This window comes from Anser cygnoides, chromosome 26 (genome assembly GCF_040182565.1).
Source record: "Anser cygnoides isolate HZ-2024a breed goose chromosome 26, Taihu_goose_T2T_genome, whole genome shotgun sequence".
NCBI lineage: Eukaryota > Metazoa > Chordata > Aves > Anseriformes > Anatidae > Anser > Anser cygnoides.
Genome location: NC_089898.1, coordinates 6,219,287 through 6,234,003, shown reverse-complemented (window position 1 = coordinate 6,234,003; position 14,717 = coordinate 6,219,287). Strand labels below are relative to the sequence as shown.

General features: G+C 46.6%; 1 long non-coding RNA gene across 1 annotated transcript; it reads right to left on the bottom strand.

The window, feature by feature from the left end:
- Positions 1-7,623: 7,623 nt before the first annotated feature.
- LOC136786990 (uncharacterized) lies at positions 7,624-14,688 on the bottom strand. Its single transcript, XR_010826650.1, has 2 exons — positions 13,187-14,688; positions 7,624-13,042 (listed from the first exon to the last, which is right to left on the bottom strand). It is a non-coding gene; the product is annotated as an uncharacterized lncRNA (long non-coding RNA).
- Between the last annotated feature and the right edge of the window lie 29 nt (positions 14,689-14,717).

Genomic DNA, 14,717 nt, shown 5'->3' with positions numbered 1-14,717 from the left:
AGGACATTCTTTGGTTCTAAGGACATATGGTTCCCCATAGCGTGCAACTGCTTACCTTCGGTCAGTGAGGGGCAGTTGTGTGCATGGGTCCGCTTCTCTCAGCTTGAGCTTTCTTTCAGTTCAGGTGCACTTCTTTTCAGCGACTTTCAGCATTAGCTTCCCCTCAGCTCAGGTGCGCTTCCTTTCAGCAGCTTTCAGGATGAGCTTCCTTCCAGCTCAGGTGAAGTAAGAAATGGATGCTAAAGGGATTTCTATAGGTACTGTAAACTAATCAGGACTGAGACAGGAGGGCTCTGGGAGATAAGGGATTTCTATAGGTATTGTGAACTAATCAGGACAGGACTGAAACAATGGAAATGATTTCCCAGAACTCATTGTAATAAAGACCACCCTTTTGAGGAGAGGTTATGAACATGTATAGGCGATCCCTTACCTGTGTAACCCCTACTGTATAAATACAAGATGAACTACTGTGGTGGGTGCACACGATTGTGGTGGGACTACCCCCTGTGCTGCTCAGCACTGAATAAACATACCTACTTTACAACTTTACAGGTTGTGGAGTCTGTTTTCCACAAGTCACAGGTGCACTTCCTTTCAGCAACTTTCTGTAAGAGCTTCCTTCCAGCTCAGGTGTGCTTCCTTTCAGCGACTTTCAGTATGAGCTTCTCTGAGCGGTTTGCTGAGTTCAGCCAAACCTATCTTCATGAGGTGATCAGTGTCCCCGTTCCTGTCCTGGTCCCTGTTCTGTTAGCCTGTCCCTGTTTCTGTTCTTCACGCCCCTGTTCAGGTGCCATTTGTGGTGTAAAACCCACACAGACACCAGGGTTCTTTTAGGATCAGTAACTGCTACTACTTTATTGATGACATAACTTCATCTCCTGAATCACCCTTCTTTGTTCCTTCTAAACTCTTTACATTCCTCCTGGCCTCATCGTTAAGAGTCCGATGTTATCACCAACCATGGGGCTTGTTGACCCCCATGGCCACACTCCCACAAGCAAGTGCCTGGCCCTGCACTCCAGCCCACTGCTGACATTTTATGGGCAGGGCACAAGGCAGGTGGCACCATCCCTGTAACCACAGACACATGCCTGCACCCCATGTCCTGTCATGCTCCCAAGGTAGCGGCTCCCCCTTTGCTGTGGGTCCTGTGGACCCAGGTGCAGACACAATTGGATAGAGGATGATGAGTTCCAGGACTCACTGGCAGGTTTATTAACCACAGGAGTTCCATCCAGTACAACGAGCAGTGACATGGGGGAATAATTTGGGGTGCAAAGGGAAGGGGAAGGCCTGTGCCCAAACAAGTGAATGCTGAGCTGCAATTTCAAGTTCCGGCTCCATATCAAGGTGTACTACTGATGCACCCCTCTCCCACCCCCAACCCCACCCTACCAACCCTTTCGTATTTCAGTGCATGACTGGCTGTGAGCTGCACCCATGACAGCTCCTACACAAATTCTACGATCTAGCTTACAGCACTGACAACTTTTTCAGCTTTGATGTGGACAGCAGCCACTGGAAGAGGTGGCAGGAGAGCTAGCTGGTGGTGTAGATTGAGAGGGAGTTCAACAGCTTCACTGACTTTCCTGCAACACTGCAGCACCTCGTCAACATCATCTGCATTGACCACATGAAGAGATTCCTTGAGTATAGCAGGGCGGCTCTGGCGAGATGAGGTGAGAACACCCAGACCACACCAAGGCCCACTTCAAAGTCCCCCACTGCAGCTCCCCCAAACCCTTCACTCTGGCCCCCAGAGCCTTTGCCCACAAGCGCGACCCAGCTCGGCTCCTGCTAGTCTGTCGCGTCACTGGCTTGTACCTATGGACCAACAGTGTTGTCTGGTTATGGAGTGGCCAGGAGGTGCCACCAAGACCAGCACTCAATACTAGCACCATCCTGCCCATTGCCGACCTCACCTACCAGCTCCACAGTATCCTGGCATGGCTCCTGGCAATGGGCACACTGATGCTTGCCACATGTGCCACTGCAGCACAGGCTGATCTGGAGAGTACACAGAGCTGGGAACATGGGGATCAGGCAGAACCTGAAGGCGGTCTGTGCTGTGCCTCTGGAGACTGGTGGCCTTTTGGAGGCTTCACTTGGTTCATCTGGGAATGCTCATAGTCTAGCACCTTTTCTGACAGTTCTTGCCTTGGATTTTCTGACATGGAACCCTTCCTTAGCTCTCTGCTAGGAGTCAGTGCTCATGCAGAATTGCTGGGTGTTTGTGCTCACTGCTGTCTCTCCATTCCTTTTTTTTTCCCCAGGAAATTCTGCACTTGACAAGGGATGCAATTAAAAAGGTGCTTTAAAACTACATCTGGATGCCTGACTGGGCTCTGAAATCCATAGGTCTGCAGACAGACGGTTCACTGCACTCAGCTTGTGTCTGACACTCCCCAAAGCAACAAGCTCTTCATTCAGCCTGAGAAACACATCATAATTCACTGCTTCTGCTAATCTCTGGCCTGTCCTAGTGAACTTCTTTCCACATTCATTTCAGGTGCCACAACTGATGTGGAGAGGACATACAAGAGTTATGGCGGGCAACACAGGAAGAACTGGTGGCTTTTTCCAACTCCTCTTTTCTTCTGTAAAACATCCAGAGACTATATTGCAGGTATTGCAAGAGGAGTTTTGACAGCTGGTTTACTTTCTTGCTTTCTGGACGGGAGACCAAGCACAAAAGAATTCCCTTTTGCCCAGTTGTATCACTCAGCCCCACAGTCTTCACCACATTATTGACACCTGCCATTGCTGCCAGCACTGTGTTCCCATCAGGAAGGGGACTGAGCAGAACCCAGTATGCTGAGGAATTTTGTCCTTGGCAGCCCCACTGGCACACCTTATCTCTGGTCTCTTTCTAGTGTGGGTGGGAGTTATGTGGGTGTGCCGAGCTACGGCAGCTGCTAGAGATGTTCTCTGGTCCCCCAGCACTGATCTGGGCAACCAAATAAGCCTGAAGAGTGCCTGAAATGCATTCACAGCTCCAGCTCAGTTTCTGAAGGGTGATGGAGTGACATACACTAGGGAGACCACCCTGACTCTGTAGGCATTGAGAAGGCAGAACTGGATTGGGAAAGGCAATTGAGCCTAGACACTTTCTCAAAACTTGTGCAACCTTCTGTTCATAGACTAGTGTTTACTTACGAGATGAATTGCGACCTATAGGCAAGGTCTGTAGCTCCCTGCTGAACAGCCAGATCTGTTGGCTCTCTGACTGCCTTGCCACTGAGGGCCACTGGCTTTCTCATTTCAGGCCAGTATTTCCCCAGGTGGCTGCTGGGCCTTCCAAGGATCTCAGGGCCACATGGTCATATGGTTGCCAGTGAAAATCTGGCCAAAAGCTTCCCCATCTGGCCTATCTCCAAGGCAGTCTCTCCTTCCAGGGAAGTCAGCAACACCACATAAGAATTTGCTGTCTAAGTCTCTACATGGCATTTCTTTTTGGGAGGCCCTGGCCCCAAGGACTAACTGTGCCAGAGAGGTCCTTCTGGTGGTGTGTCCCCTCAGAGATCTGTGGATTGGTTGCTACTGAGCACCGCATCCTGTCGAGGGGCACTGAAGACGCTTGAGCATGGTTATACACATCTGGAGGCTGCTTCTGTGCTTCTCAGCCAAGGATCTGTGAGCAACTGCTCCAAGTGCCCTAACTTGGGTTCACCTTCACTTGTACTAAAATACTACTAGAGCCAACAGAGGTGGGAGAGGGTTCCCAGCTTTAGCCTCAGCATATTCCTTTTTTGATGGCCTGCTTGAGCCTGACCTGCTCCTGTCATCTCTTGTCTTTGAGGGAGTGGATGAGGACAAAGCAGAAACTCTTCTTGAGCTATTTGTCTATGACATGGACAGAATGATTGCTCAGACCTTCCATGTGTGGGCATGGCAAGTGTGTGTGGGCAGGATGGCAGGGAGGAAGGACCAGTTTTCTGCAAGTATCTGGAGGAAAGAGTTCAGATGATCACTCAAGTCACCCTCTGCTTTCCCATATGGCTAGCTGCTGCTGGGAAGATGAGGCAGTTAGCCCACCTTTGGAAGTGCTTTCCTTTTCTTTCTGGTAGAGGAGAAAAAAGGGAACTAGTCCCCCTTAGGGTGAGGAGGGAGAAGTGGTCTCATGGAGGCCTTGTTAGTGTTAGGTCAGAGGTTGGAGTAGGTGATCTTGGAGGTCTCTTCCAACCTAGATGATTCTGTGAGAATTGCTGGTGGGAGGGAAGACTGCAGACATCTGTCTCCATCACCAGGACTGTCCCAGTGTCCCAAGGCAGCCTAGGGAGCAGAGCAACTTTGGTTTCCACAACTCTCCTCAGCAAGCCTCTGAGTCCAGGGCTTTGCTTTCTAAGCACAGAGGGTGCCGCTATGGCCCTGGCGAGAAAGGGCCTTCTGGTTTCCTTTGCTTCCTCTCCTGTCAGGGCTGCCATTTGATTCACAGCAAGGGGGTGCTAGCAAAGGGAGATACATGGATGTGGTGTGGCTCTTCCCACCTGAGTAATGATGCCTCCCCCCATTTTCTTTACAGAAGGAGCCTCCCAGAACTTTCCATCATATTAAATTGCAAGTGCAAAGCAACTGGGGAAACCCAGAATACACCTGCATCTATCGAGTGCAGGTTCATGGGCAGACAGCAAAGCCTAAAGAGTTTCTTAAACAAGAATAATTACATTAAAAAGATGTGGCAACTCGGTTTCATGTGTTTCAGCCAGCCTTGAGCGTGATATCTGAAGCAGTGTACTGGGTTTATGTGACAAGGCATTGGTAGCTGGAGGGGGCTGCAGGGATGTTTTGATGATCCCAATGGTTGTGATCATTAAAATCACAGCTGTGTCTCCACCAATTCATAAGAAAGAAACAAGCTTTCTTAGGCATTGTGGGTTTTTGGAGAATTCATATTCCAAATTACAGTCTGACTATAAGTCTATCCAGTCAATCAGGGAACGGGGCCTATGTGGCAAATTTTTGGGGGAGTGGGGATAGAGGCTGCAGGGGTGGCCTCTGTGAGCAGAGCCCAGCAGCCGCTGGCTAGATCCAAGGCAGCAAGTGATGCTGATTGGGCCTCTGTGAGAGCATATTTTAAAAAGGGGGGTGGGGGGGTGGGGGTGGAAACAACTGCTGTGCAACAGCAGCTGGGAGAGCAAGGAGTGAGAAATGGCCCTGCAGACACCAAGGTCCATGCAGAAGGAGGGCAGGAGGTGCTCCAGGCACCAGAGCTGAAGTTCCCCCGTGGCCCATGGAGAGGCCCGTGGTGTACCCACGGTGTACCACAGCGGAGCAGATTTCCACGCTGCAGCCCGTGGAGGAGCCCATAGCGGAGCAGGTGGATCTGACCTCAAGGAAGCTCTAGCATGTGGGGAGCCCACACAGGAGCAGACTCTGGGCTGGACTGCAGCCCCTGGAGAGGAGGACACAGTGGAGCATGGAGCTGCCGCTTGTGGAGGGCCTATGTGTGAGCAGTCCACTCCTGTAGGACTGCATCCCATGGTACGGATGCATATTGGAAAAGTACTTGCAGAACTGCAGCCTGTGGGAAGCCCACCTAGGTTCAGTTTGGGAAGGATATCCTTGTCTACAAACTGGAGAGACATGGATTTGACATATGGACCACTACCATATGGTAGATAAGGAATTATCTGAACAGTCACATTCAGAAAGTTGCAGTCCAGCTGGACTCAATGTCCAGGTAGAGTGGTGTTCCTCAGAGTATTGGAACCAGTACTATTTGACATCTTTGTTAGTGACATGGACAGTGGGATTGAGTGTGCATGTCATCAAGTTTGCAGATGGCACTGTTGGGTTTTAGCCCCGGCAGGCAACTAAATACCACACATTTACTCACTCACTCTACCCAGGTGGAATGGAAGAGAGAATCGGAAAAGTAAAAGTGTGAGAAATCATGGGTTGAGATAAAGACAGTTTGCTAGGTAAAGCAAAAGCTGCACATGTAAGCAAAGCAAAACAAGGAATTCATTTGCTGCTTCCCATCAGCAGCAAATGTTCAGCCTGTCCCAGGCTCCTCATGCATAATGGTTTCCTGGGAAGGCAAATGACATCATTCCAAATATCCACCTCTCCCCCACCCCCTACTTTCCTCCTCCATTACCCTAGCTTTTATTCCTGAGCATGACTTCATATGGTATGGAATATCCCTTTGGCCAATTTGGGTCAGCTTTCCTGGTTCCATTGCCTCTTAGCTTTTTGTGCACCCCCAGCCTCCTCACTGGCAGGGTGGTATGAGAAGATGAAAAGTCCTTGACTTAGTGTAAGCATTGCTCTGCAACATGTTCATGAAAAATCCCAAACACAGCATCATATGAGCCTCTATGAAGAAAATTAACTCTGTCCCAGCCAAAACCATGACAATATCCACCCCCTATTCCATACCATTTCCATCATGCTCAGCTCTCACACTTTCCAATCCTACCTCATTAATCACTATCCTCCAATTAATGAATACACAGATATCATTCCCTTAGTCTGTGGACCATCCCTGTAAAATGTCCATAAAAAATCCACTCAGTTCTTTTACTCCAAGACTTACCTTGCATCTGTTATGATGGTCACTCACAACAGGAGAGATGGTGTGTTGTCTGAAGTTACTGGATGCTGAAGCCAGCTCAGATCAGGTCACTGCTTTTCTTGCACTGCTTCTTGTGAGGCATCCTCCATTGGCTCGAGTCTTTACTGCTATAGGACTTCCTCAAATCATATGTTAGAACAGTATAAAGGCATATCCATCACAATCTCCACCCCTTGTCCTTCTGGACCAGGCCATAGGGTTAAACATTGCAATGAACTCCTCCCCTCACCCCTGCTCCAGCTTGGCCTTTTCCATTGACCGCAGTCTTGTCAGAGGTCCCTTCAAACATCTGCTGTGTCTTGGTCTTATCCTTGGCCACAGATGCTTCAAGGTATTCTGGCATGGCATTATCCAAGGACACAGACACTGCAAGGTGTACCTGCTGTGGCATGGAGTTCTTCACAGCTACAGATGCTTTGAGGTGTACTTGCTCTGGAGCGGACTTCTCTGCGGCCACGGACACTTTGGGGTGTATGTGCTCCCATGTGGATTTGTCCACAGGTCACAGTCCCTCTGGCTTGAGTTCATTCTGGAGTTCCAGCTTGTCCAGTACAGCAGCAGAGGGACGGTGGCAATGCCCTGGCCATCTGCCAGCCCAGATAGGATGTAGTTGTTATCAAAATGTTCCCAGGCAAACCAAGACAATAAGGAGTACAGAAAATGGCAGCAGCAAAAGTAGCCACTAACAAGCACTGGACTCTAACATATGGTAAGAAAAGCTAGCCCTGTGTTGAACACAGGAGCCTGCCCATTAGCAGCTAAACAACTATAACATCCATAAACTTGGCCTGGATTTCCACGCTCCAATCAAATCTGTCATCACCTTGAACCCCTTGTGCCCAGAAAGGACTGTTTTAGTTTGTTGTGGTTTAACCTGGCAGGCAGCCAAGCACCACACAGCCATTCACATATTCATTCGCCTGCACTGTTCCTCCTGCTCTCTCCCTTCCCCCTCCTCTGCACGCCCTCCCCCTCCCAGTGGAATGAGATGGGGGAGAGAATTGGAATTAAAAAAAAAAAAAAAAAAAGTAAAAGCTCATAGGTAGAGATCAACACAGTTTTAATAGGAAAGAAAAGGAAGGGAAGAATAATAATGATAACAATCCCACTACTAGCACTGCTAACAGTAACAATAATAATAACAATAACAGAATATACAAAGCACAAAATACACAATGCAATTGCTCAGTAGCCATTCACACACACACACACAGACACACACACCAGCCTAGTTCTAATTCTGAGAAGTGCCATGTGTAGTGCCTGATACCAATACATATTGGTTTCTTGACAGATTTTAGCAATCTGTTGTTTTATCAAATGATTCATTTTTTCCACTTGGCCACTCGCCTGTGGCCTATACAGAGTGTGCAGTTGCCATTCAATCCCTAGCACTTTGTGGATTTGTTGGGTTATTTCTGCAGTGAAGTGTGGTCCCTTCAGATGACATTACTGAGGGTACACCAAATCTCGGTATAATTTCATTCAGCTATACTTTGGACACTTCTCTAGCTTTATTAGTTCTACCACGGGAATGCTTCTGGCCATCTGGAAATGATGTCTGTTAGTACCAATAGGCATCTAAACCCCCCTTTTCTTGGTAGTTCGGAAATATCAATTTGCCACTGTTCCCCAGGAACATTTCCCTTCCCTATTGTTCCCATTTGGGGTGTCATAGAATCATAGAATATCCCGAGTTGGAAGGAACCCATAAGGATCATTGAGTCCAACTCCTGGCACCACACAGGTCTACCCCAAAATTCAGACCATGTGACTAAGTGCACAGTCCAAATGCTTCTTAAACTCTGACAGGCTTGGTGCCGTGACTACATCACTGGGGAGCCTGTTCCAGTGTGCAACCACCCTCTCGGTGAAGAGGAATCTTCCTGATGTCTAGCCTAAACCTCCCCTGCCTCAGCTTGACACCATTCCCTCGGGTCCTATCACTGGTGATTAAGGAGAATAGGTCAGCACCTGCCCCTCCACTCCCCCTCGTGAGGAAGCTGTAGACTGCGATGAGGTCTCCCCTCAGCCTCCTCTTCTCCAGGCTGAACAGGCCAGGTGACCTCAGCCGCTCCTCATACGTCTTCCTCTCTAGACCCTTCACCATCTTCGTCGCCTTCCTCTGGACACTCTCCAACAGTTTTACATCCTTTTTGTACTGTGGTGCCCAGAACTGCACACAGTACTTGAGGTGAGGCCACAGCAGCGCAGAGTAGAGCGGGACAATCACTTCCCTCGACCAACTAGCAATGACATGCTTGATGCACCCCAGGATACAGTTGGCCCTCCTGGCTGCCAGGGCACACTGCTGGCTCATATTCAACTTGCCATCAACCACAACCTCCAGATCCCTCTCCAGGGGGTTGCTCTCCAGCATCTCGTACCCCAGTCTGTACATATAGCCAGGGTTGTCCTATCTCAGGTGCAGGACCCGGCACTTGCTCTTGTTAAACTTCCTGCGGCTGGTGATCGCCCAGCTCTCCAGTCTGTCCAGATCTCTCTGCAAGGCCTTTTCACCTTCAGTCAAGTCTACAACTCCTCCAAGTTTGCTGTCATCAGCAAATTTGCTCAAAACACCTTCTAGTCCTACATCCACATCATTTATAAAAACATTGAAGAGGACTGGCCCTAAAATGGAGACTTCAGGGACCCCATTAGTGACCATCCGCCAGCCTGATGTGGCCCCATTTACCACAGCCCTTTGAGCCCTCCCCGTCAGCCAATTGCTCACCCATCATATGATGTTTTTGTTTAGTTGTATGCTGGACATTTTGTCCAGTAGGATCCTATGGGAAACCTGTCTGTGGGTTATTTTTAATACATATGATACATTGTTTCAATACCTGTCTGACAGCGGTATACAAGTCATGTCCTATCCATTTTCTACTCAAAAACTGATATAGTATTTCAGCTCCCCAGCATGTTTTATTATGTTCTTCAATTACCATCTGATATAATAGTTTGGAGGGTATCATTTATTTGTGCTAAACCTGTAGGTAATATTTTCCATTTACATCTTCAGTTAATTGCTTATTGATCTTAGAATATTCTATTTCATTCTCTAAAGCTTTTGTTAATGCTTGGTTTTCTGTTCCCAGCACTAGCACCAAAATTTGCCCGTTCTGCCACCCCTTTGTCTTCTGCATCAGCCAATCTATTTCCTCTTTCAATATCAGTATCTCCTGTTTGATGTCCTTTACAGTGCATAATGGCAAATTTAGTAGGCAGGTATTCTGCTTGGAGTAACTTCAGTATCTCTTCTGCATGTTTAATTGGTTTCCCTTTGGATTCCCTTGGGATTCCCCAAGAGTCCTCTCTCTTTCCAAATTGCCTCATGTGCATGCAGACCAAACGCATATTTTGAATCTGTCCAAATGTTAATTCTTTTTCCTTTTGCCAGCTCAAGAGCTCTTATCAAGGCAATGATTTCTGCCTTTTGGGCTGATGTTCTGGGGAAAGGGGCTTCGCCTCGATTTACCTTATTAAATGTTGTTACCACATACCCTCCAAGGCAAACTCCCTGGCAGATGAAGCTGCAGCCATCTATATACCAATATACCAATATACCATCTTCTAGGGGTGTGTCCTTTAAGTCTGGTTTGCTGGTGTATACCGCTTCCGTGGTCTTGATGCAGTCATGAATGGGTGATCTGGAAACTTAGTTACTGAAGAAAGAGGCTGGGTTCACAGTACAAGTGACAAAAAATATATATATTAAACTAATAGTTTCTACACATTCCTTTTCTTCAGTAGCTATCAACAGGTCATCTACGTATTACAACAATGTCCCCCTTCCTGAAGGGGTTTTCCAAGCTTCAAGATCACAGGCTAGTTGGTTCCCATATACGGTGGAGCTATTCTTAAACCCCTGTGGTAACACAGTCCAAGTAAACTGAGTTTTTCATCCTGTATTGGGATTTTCCCATTCAAAGGCAAAGAGTTTCTGGCTTTCAGTCACCACAGGCAGACAGAAAAAGGCATCCTTTACATCTAGTACCATCAACCAAACCTGACTGTTTTCTAATTTTGTCAAAAGGTTATAAGGGTTGGCTTCTACAGGGTATAAATCTTTTGTGATGGCCCTTAAGGCCTGGACTATACGATAGGTAGGTTCCATCTGTCTTTCTAACTGGGAGGATAGGAGTATTATATTTCGACTCACATTCTACTAATAGTCCATATTTAAGAAAGTTATTGATTATTCTTTCCATTCCCCTTCTGTCTTCCACCTTTAGTGGGTATTGCTTTTGACATACCTTGTGAGTGTTTTCCTTTAAATCAATTTTTACAGGTACTGCATTCTTTGCTCTCCCAGGTATTCCTGTAGCCCAAACTCCTGGATACACTTGGTTCATAATTATATCCATCCAGGGAGTCCTGTCCGGAACTTTCTCTGGACTCGCCAGGGATAGACTTAAGATTTTAGTATGTTCATCATTCTTAACTTTTATTTCCATTTTCTCTTGTTCAAAAGAAATTTTTGCATCCAATTTTTCCAGCAAGTCCCTTCCTAACAAGGGCCTTGGTGAATTGGGTAAGTATAAAAATCAATGTATTCCAGTCATTTTTCCCAATTTAAATTTCAAGGGTTTCAAAAAGAACAACTTTTCCTGTTGGCCAGTTGCTCCTATTACATTTACAGACTCAGCGCTTTCTGGAATCAATTTTTTGTTTAACACAGAGAAAGAAGCTCCGGTATCAAACAACAAAAAAAAAATCCATGCTTCTCTTCATTCCCTAGCTTTATTTCAGCCAGCGGATCCACTAGGGTAGACGCCCCAGGTCCCCATCATCCCTGCTCTGTGAGGGCAACTGTTGCAAGTTTATCCTGCAACCTAGGGCAATCTTTTTACCCAAGTCCTTCCTTCTTGCAGTACACACACTGGTTCTGTCCTAATGTTCCTCTAAACCCTCCTAACATCCTTTCTTTACCTTTTTCAATTCCCCCTTGCCCCGTCCCCCTTCTCTCTTTCTGATCTAGTATAGCCACTGTTTGCCATAGCTGTCACCTTAGATAACTTCCGTCCTTCGCATCTTCCCTATTCCTAAATACTTTCCATGCTGCGTTCAATATCCTTTCTGGGTCTCCCAAGTCTTGTCTCTCCAATTTCTGTAATTTCTTTCTGATATCAGGGGCTGGTTGCCCTAGAAAGAGGCTAGCAAATTGCCTCTGTTCATCTTCTAAGCCAGATCCAGATTGGTATGTTTTTTCATTGTATTTTGAAGTTGGTCCAAAAATTCCGTAGGGGTTTCTTTCAGACCTTGTTGGATACTATATAGGGTGGAATGATTAATAGCTTTTGGAACAGTGTTCTCAATTCCCAGTTTAATCAGATTTTGGTATTTACATAACTGTTCATAATTTCCAGGGTGATTAGGGTCCCAGTGGGGGTCAGTCAGGGGAATGCAATCGTCTACACTTCCTTGAGTGGTCCCATTGGCAATCTGAGCTTGCACATGAATTCAGGCTGTTTTAAGAATTAGCTTCTTTTCTGTTTCCATCATCTCCCCCAACATTAGATCAATGTCTCCCCAGTCTGGATCCTGATTTTTTTTTTTTTCTCTCTATTAAGTCTACCATTGGTTACAACACTTAATTAAGGCCTTACGATTAACATTTCCTTCAGGTGGCCAGCCAATGCTCTTCCAATGGGCCAAGATACAACCCAGAGGTGTCTTTTTATCAATAGTACTCGAAGTTGCTCCCATTATGATGTCTTTTCTCAATATCTTACACTTCATTCATCTCCAGCCACATTCCTCACAGAACAGTGGAACCGCGGATCAGGACTCCTCACTTGCTTCACAGTGATGCTGCGTGTCACTCACACAGCATAATTACACAATCACACAGAGGCCCTTTACACTTTTCACTCAAGCAACACAAAACAATAATCACTATATAAATAGTAACACACTTATTACAAGAAATTTCCCAGCATGAATCGTGATCCATTAAGCGTATTCCATTATTCAATGTCAAGAACATATTCAAAGTGCCAGAACAAATCCAAACTAAAACAAAGTTAAAATAGCATACCAACTAAATCACATGTACTTCAAATGACTAGTAGTACGGCACCCAAAGCAGAACGTCTACAAAACAAAGTACTAACTAAATCACATGGACTCCCAGTGACAAATAGTATGGCACACAACATAGAATGTCTACAAAACAACGTACTAACTAAACCACATGGACTCCAAGTGACTAGTAGTACAGCACCCAACACAGAATGTCTTGTACGCCGCTTTACGGGTATTTTCCAAAACAACAGTATACCGACCAAACCGAATTCCAAAAAGAATACCTTTGCAAAAGATGGTCCTTGTTTGTCCCCACGGTGAGCCAGCTGAGGTGAGGAGTCCCTCTAAGAACCTCCCAGGGTGCATCTAGAGAGTCCCACATCTCAGCAGCTCCGGCAGACGGACAGAGAGGGTCCTATCTGGGTCGCCAAACTGATGCAGTGAAAATTCAATAACCAGTTATTAAGCAAGTATTCTTTATTATAGTGCCAGGTGTGTGGGGAATCACTCCACCTAACACACACACCAAGAGTTACTGGCAGTGTGCTTATATTAGTGGGATATATACATATTCACCTGATTTCCTGTAAGTCTCTTGCATATTCATTAGGTCTCTGAAGAATCATTAACATAGATTCCCACCCCTATTCACATGTGTATTGGAGTCCTTGGGTGGTCATCCATCATACTCTGGTGGTCTTTTGATGAAGGCCAGACGTCTTCCTCGCTGCTAAACTTCTGATCTTTCCTTTCTTTAACAGACTTCAGCAATCCAAGCAAGTTCTTGCTGGTTCCATTATCTATGCATACAGTCTTTTACTCCCTTATCTTTGGGGTCTTCCTGCCTTGTGGTTAACATACAATTGTGTTTGCTAAGACCTACAGAATCAACATCCTTTGTCTTGTTCCCTGTCTCAGTGCTGTGTTTTGGATTTAGGATGAGAATAAGGTTGATAACATGCTGATGTTTCAGTTGTTGCAGAGCAGTGCTTACACAGAGCCAAGGTATTTTCAGCTTCTCATGCTGCCCTGCCAGCGAGGAGGCTGGGGGTGTACAAGACGCTGAGAGGGGACAGAACCAGGACAGCTGGCCAAAAGGATATTCTGTACCGTATGACACCATGCTGAACAATAAAAGTGGAGAGAGTTGGCAGGGGGGTCTGCCATTGCTCAGGGACTGGCTGGCCATTGTTTGGCAGATGGTGAGCAATTGCATTGTACATTACTTGTTTTGCATATACTATTATTATTGTTATTATCATTATCATTATTAATTATTATTTTCACTTCCTTTTCTGTCCTATTAAACTGTATTTATCTCAACATATGAGTTTTACCTTTTTCCAGTTCTCTGTTCCATCCCACTGGAGCAGAGGAGGGTGAGTGAGCAAATGACCATGTGGTGCTGAGCTGCCTACCAGGTTAAACCACAACAGACACCAAGCTGTGTGGTGTGGTTGAAACACTGGAGGGAAGGCATGCCGTACAGTGGGATTTGGACAGGCCTGAGAGGTGGGCCTGGCAAACGTCATGAGGTTCAACAAGGTCAGGTGGAATGTCCTGCACCTGGCTTGGGGCAATCCCAAGCACAAATACAGGCTTGGTGGAGAACGGATTGAGAGCTGCCTTGAGGAGAGGGACCTGCTGGGACTGGTTGATGAGAAGCTCAACATGAGCTGGCAGTGTGTGCTTGCAACTGTTGTAGTTTAGCCCCAGCTGACATACAAGTACCACACGGCCACTCACTCATTCTCCCCAGGTTGGAGGGGGAAGAGAATCAGTGCAAGAACTCATGGGCTGAGATAAAGACAGTTTGCTAGGTAAAGCAAAAACCATGCACGTAAACAAAGCAAACCAAGGAATTCATTCGCTACTTCCCATTGACAGGCAGATGTTCAGCCACTTCCAGGAAAGCAGGGCTCATCACGCGTAACAGTTTTTGCGAAGATAAACACCATCACTCTAAATGTCCCCCCCTTCCTTCCTCTTTACCCCAGCTTTTATTGCTGAGCATGATGCTGTGTGGTGTGGAATATTGCTCTGGTCAGCCAGGGTCAGCTGTCTTGGCTCTGTCCCTTCACAGCTTCTTGTGCACCCCCCACCTCTT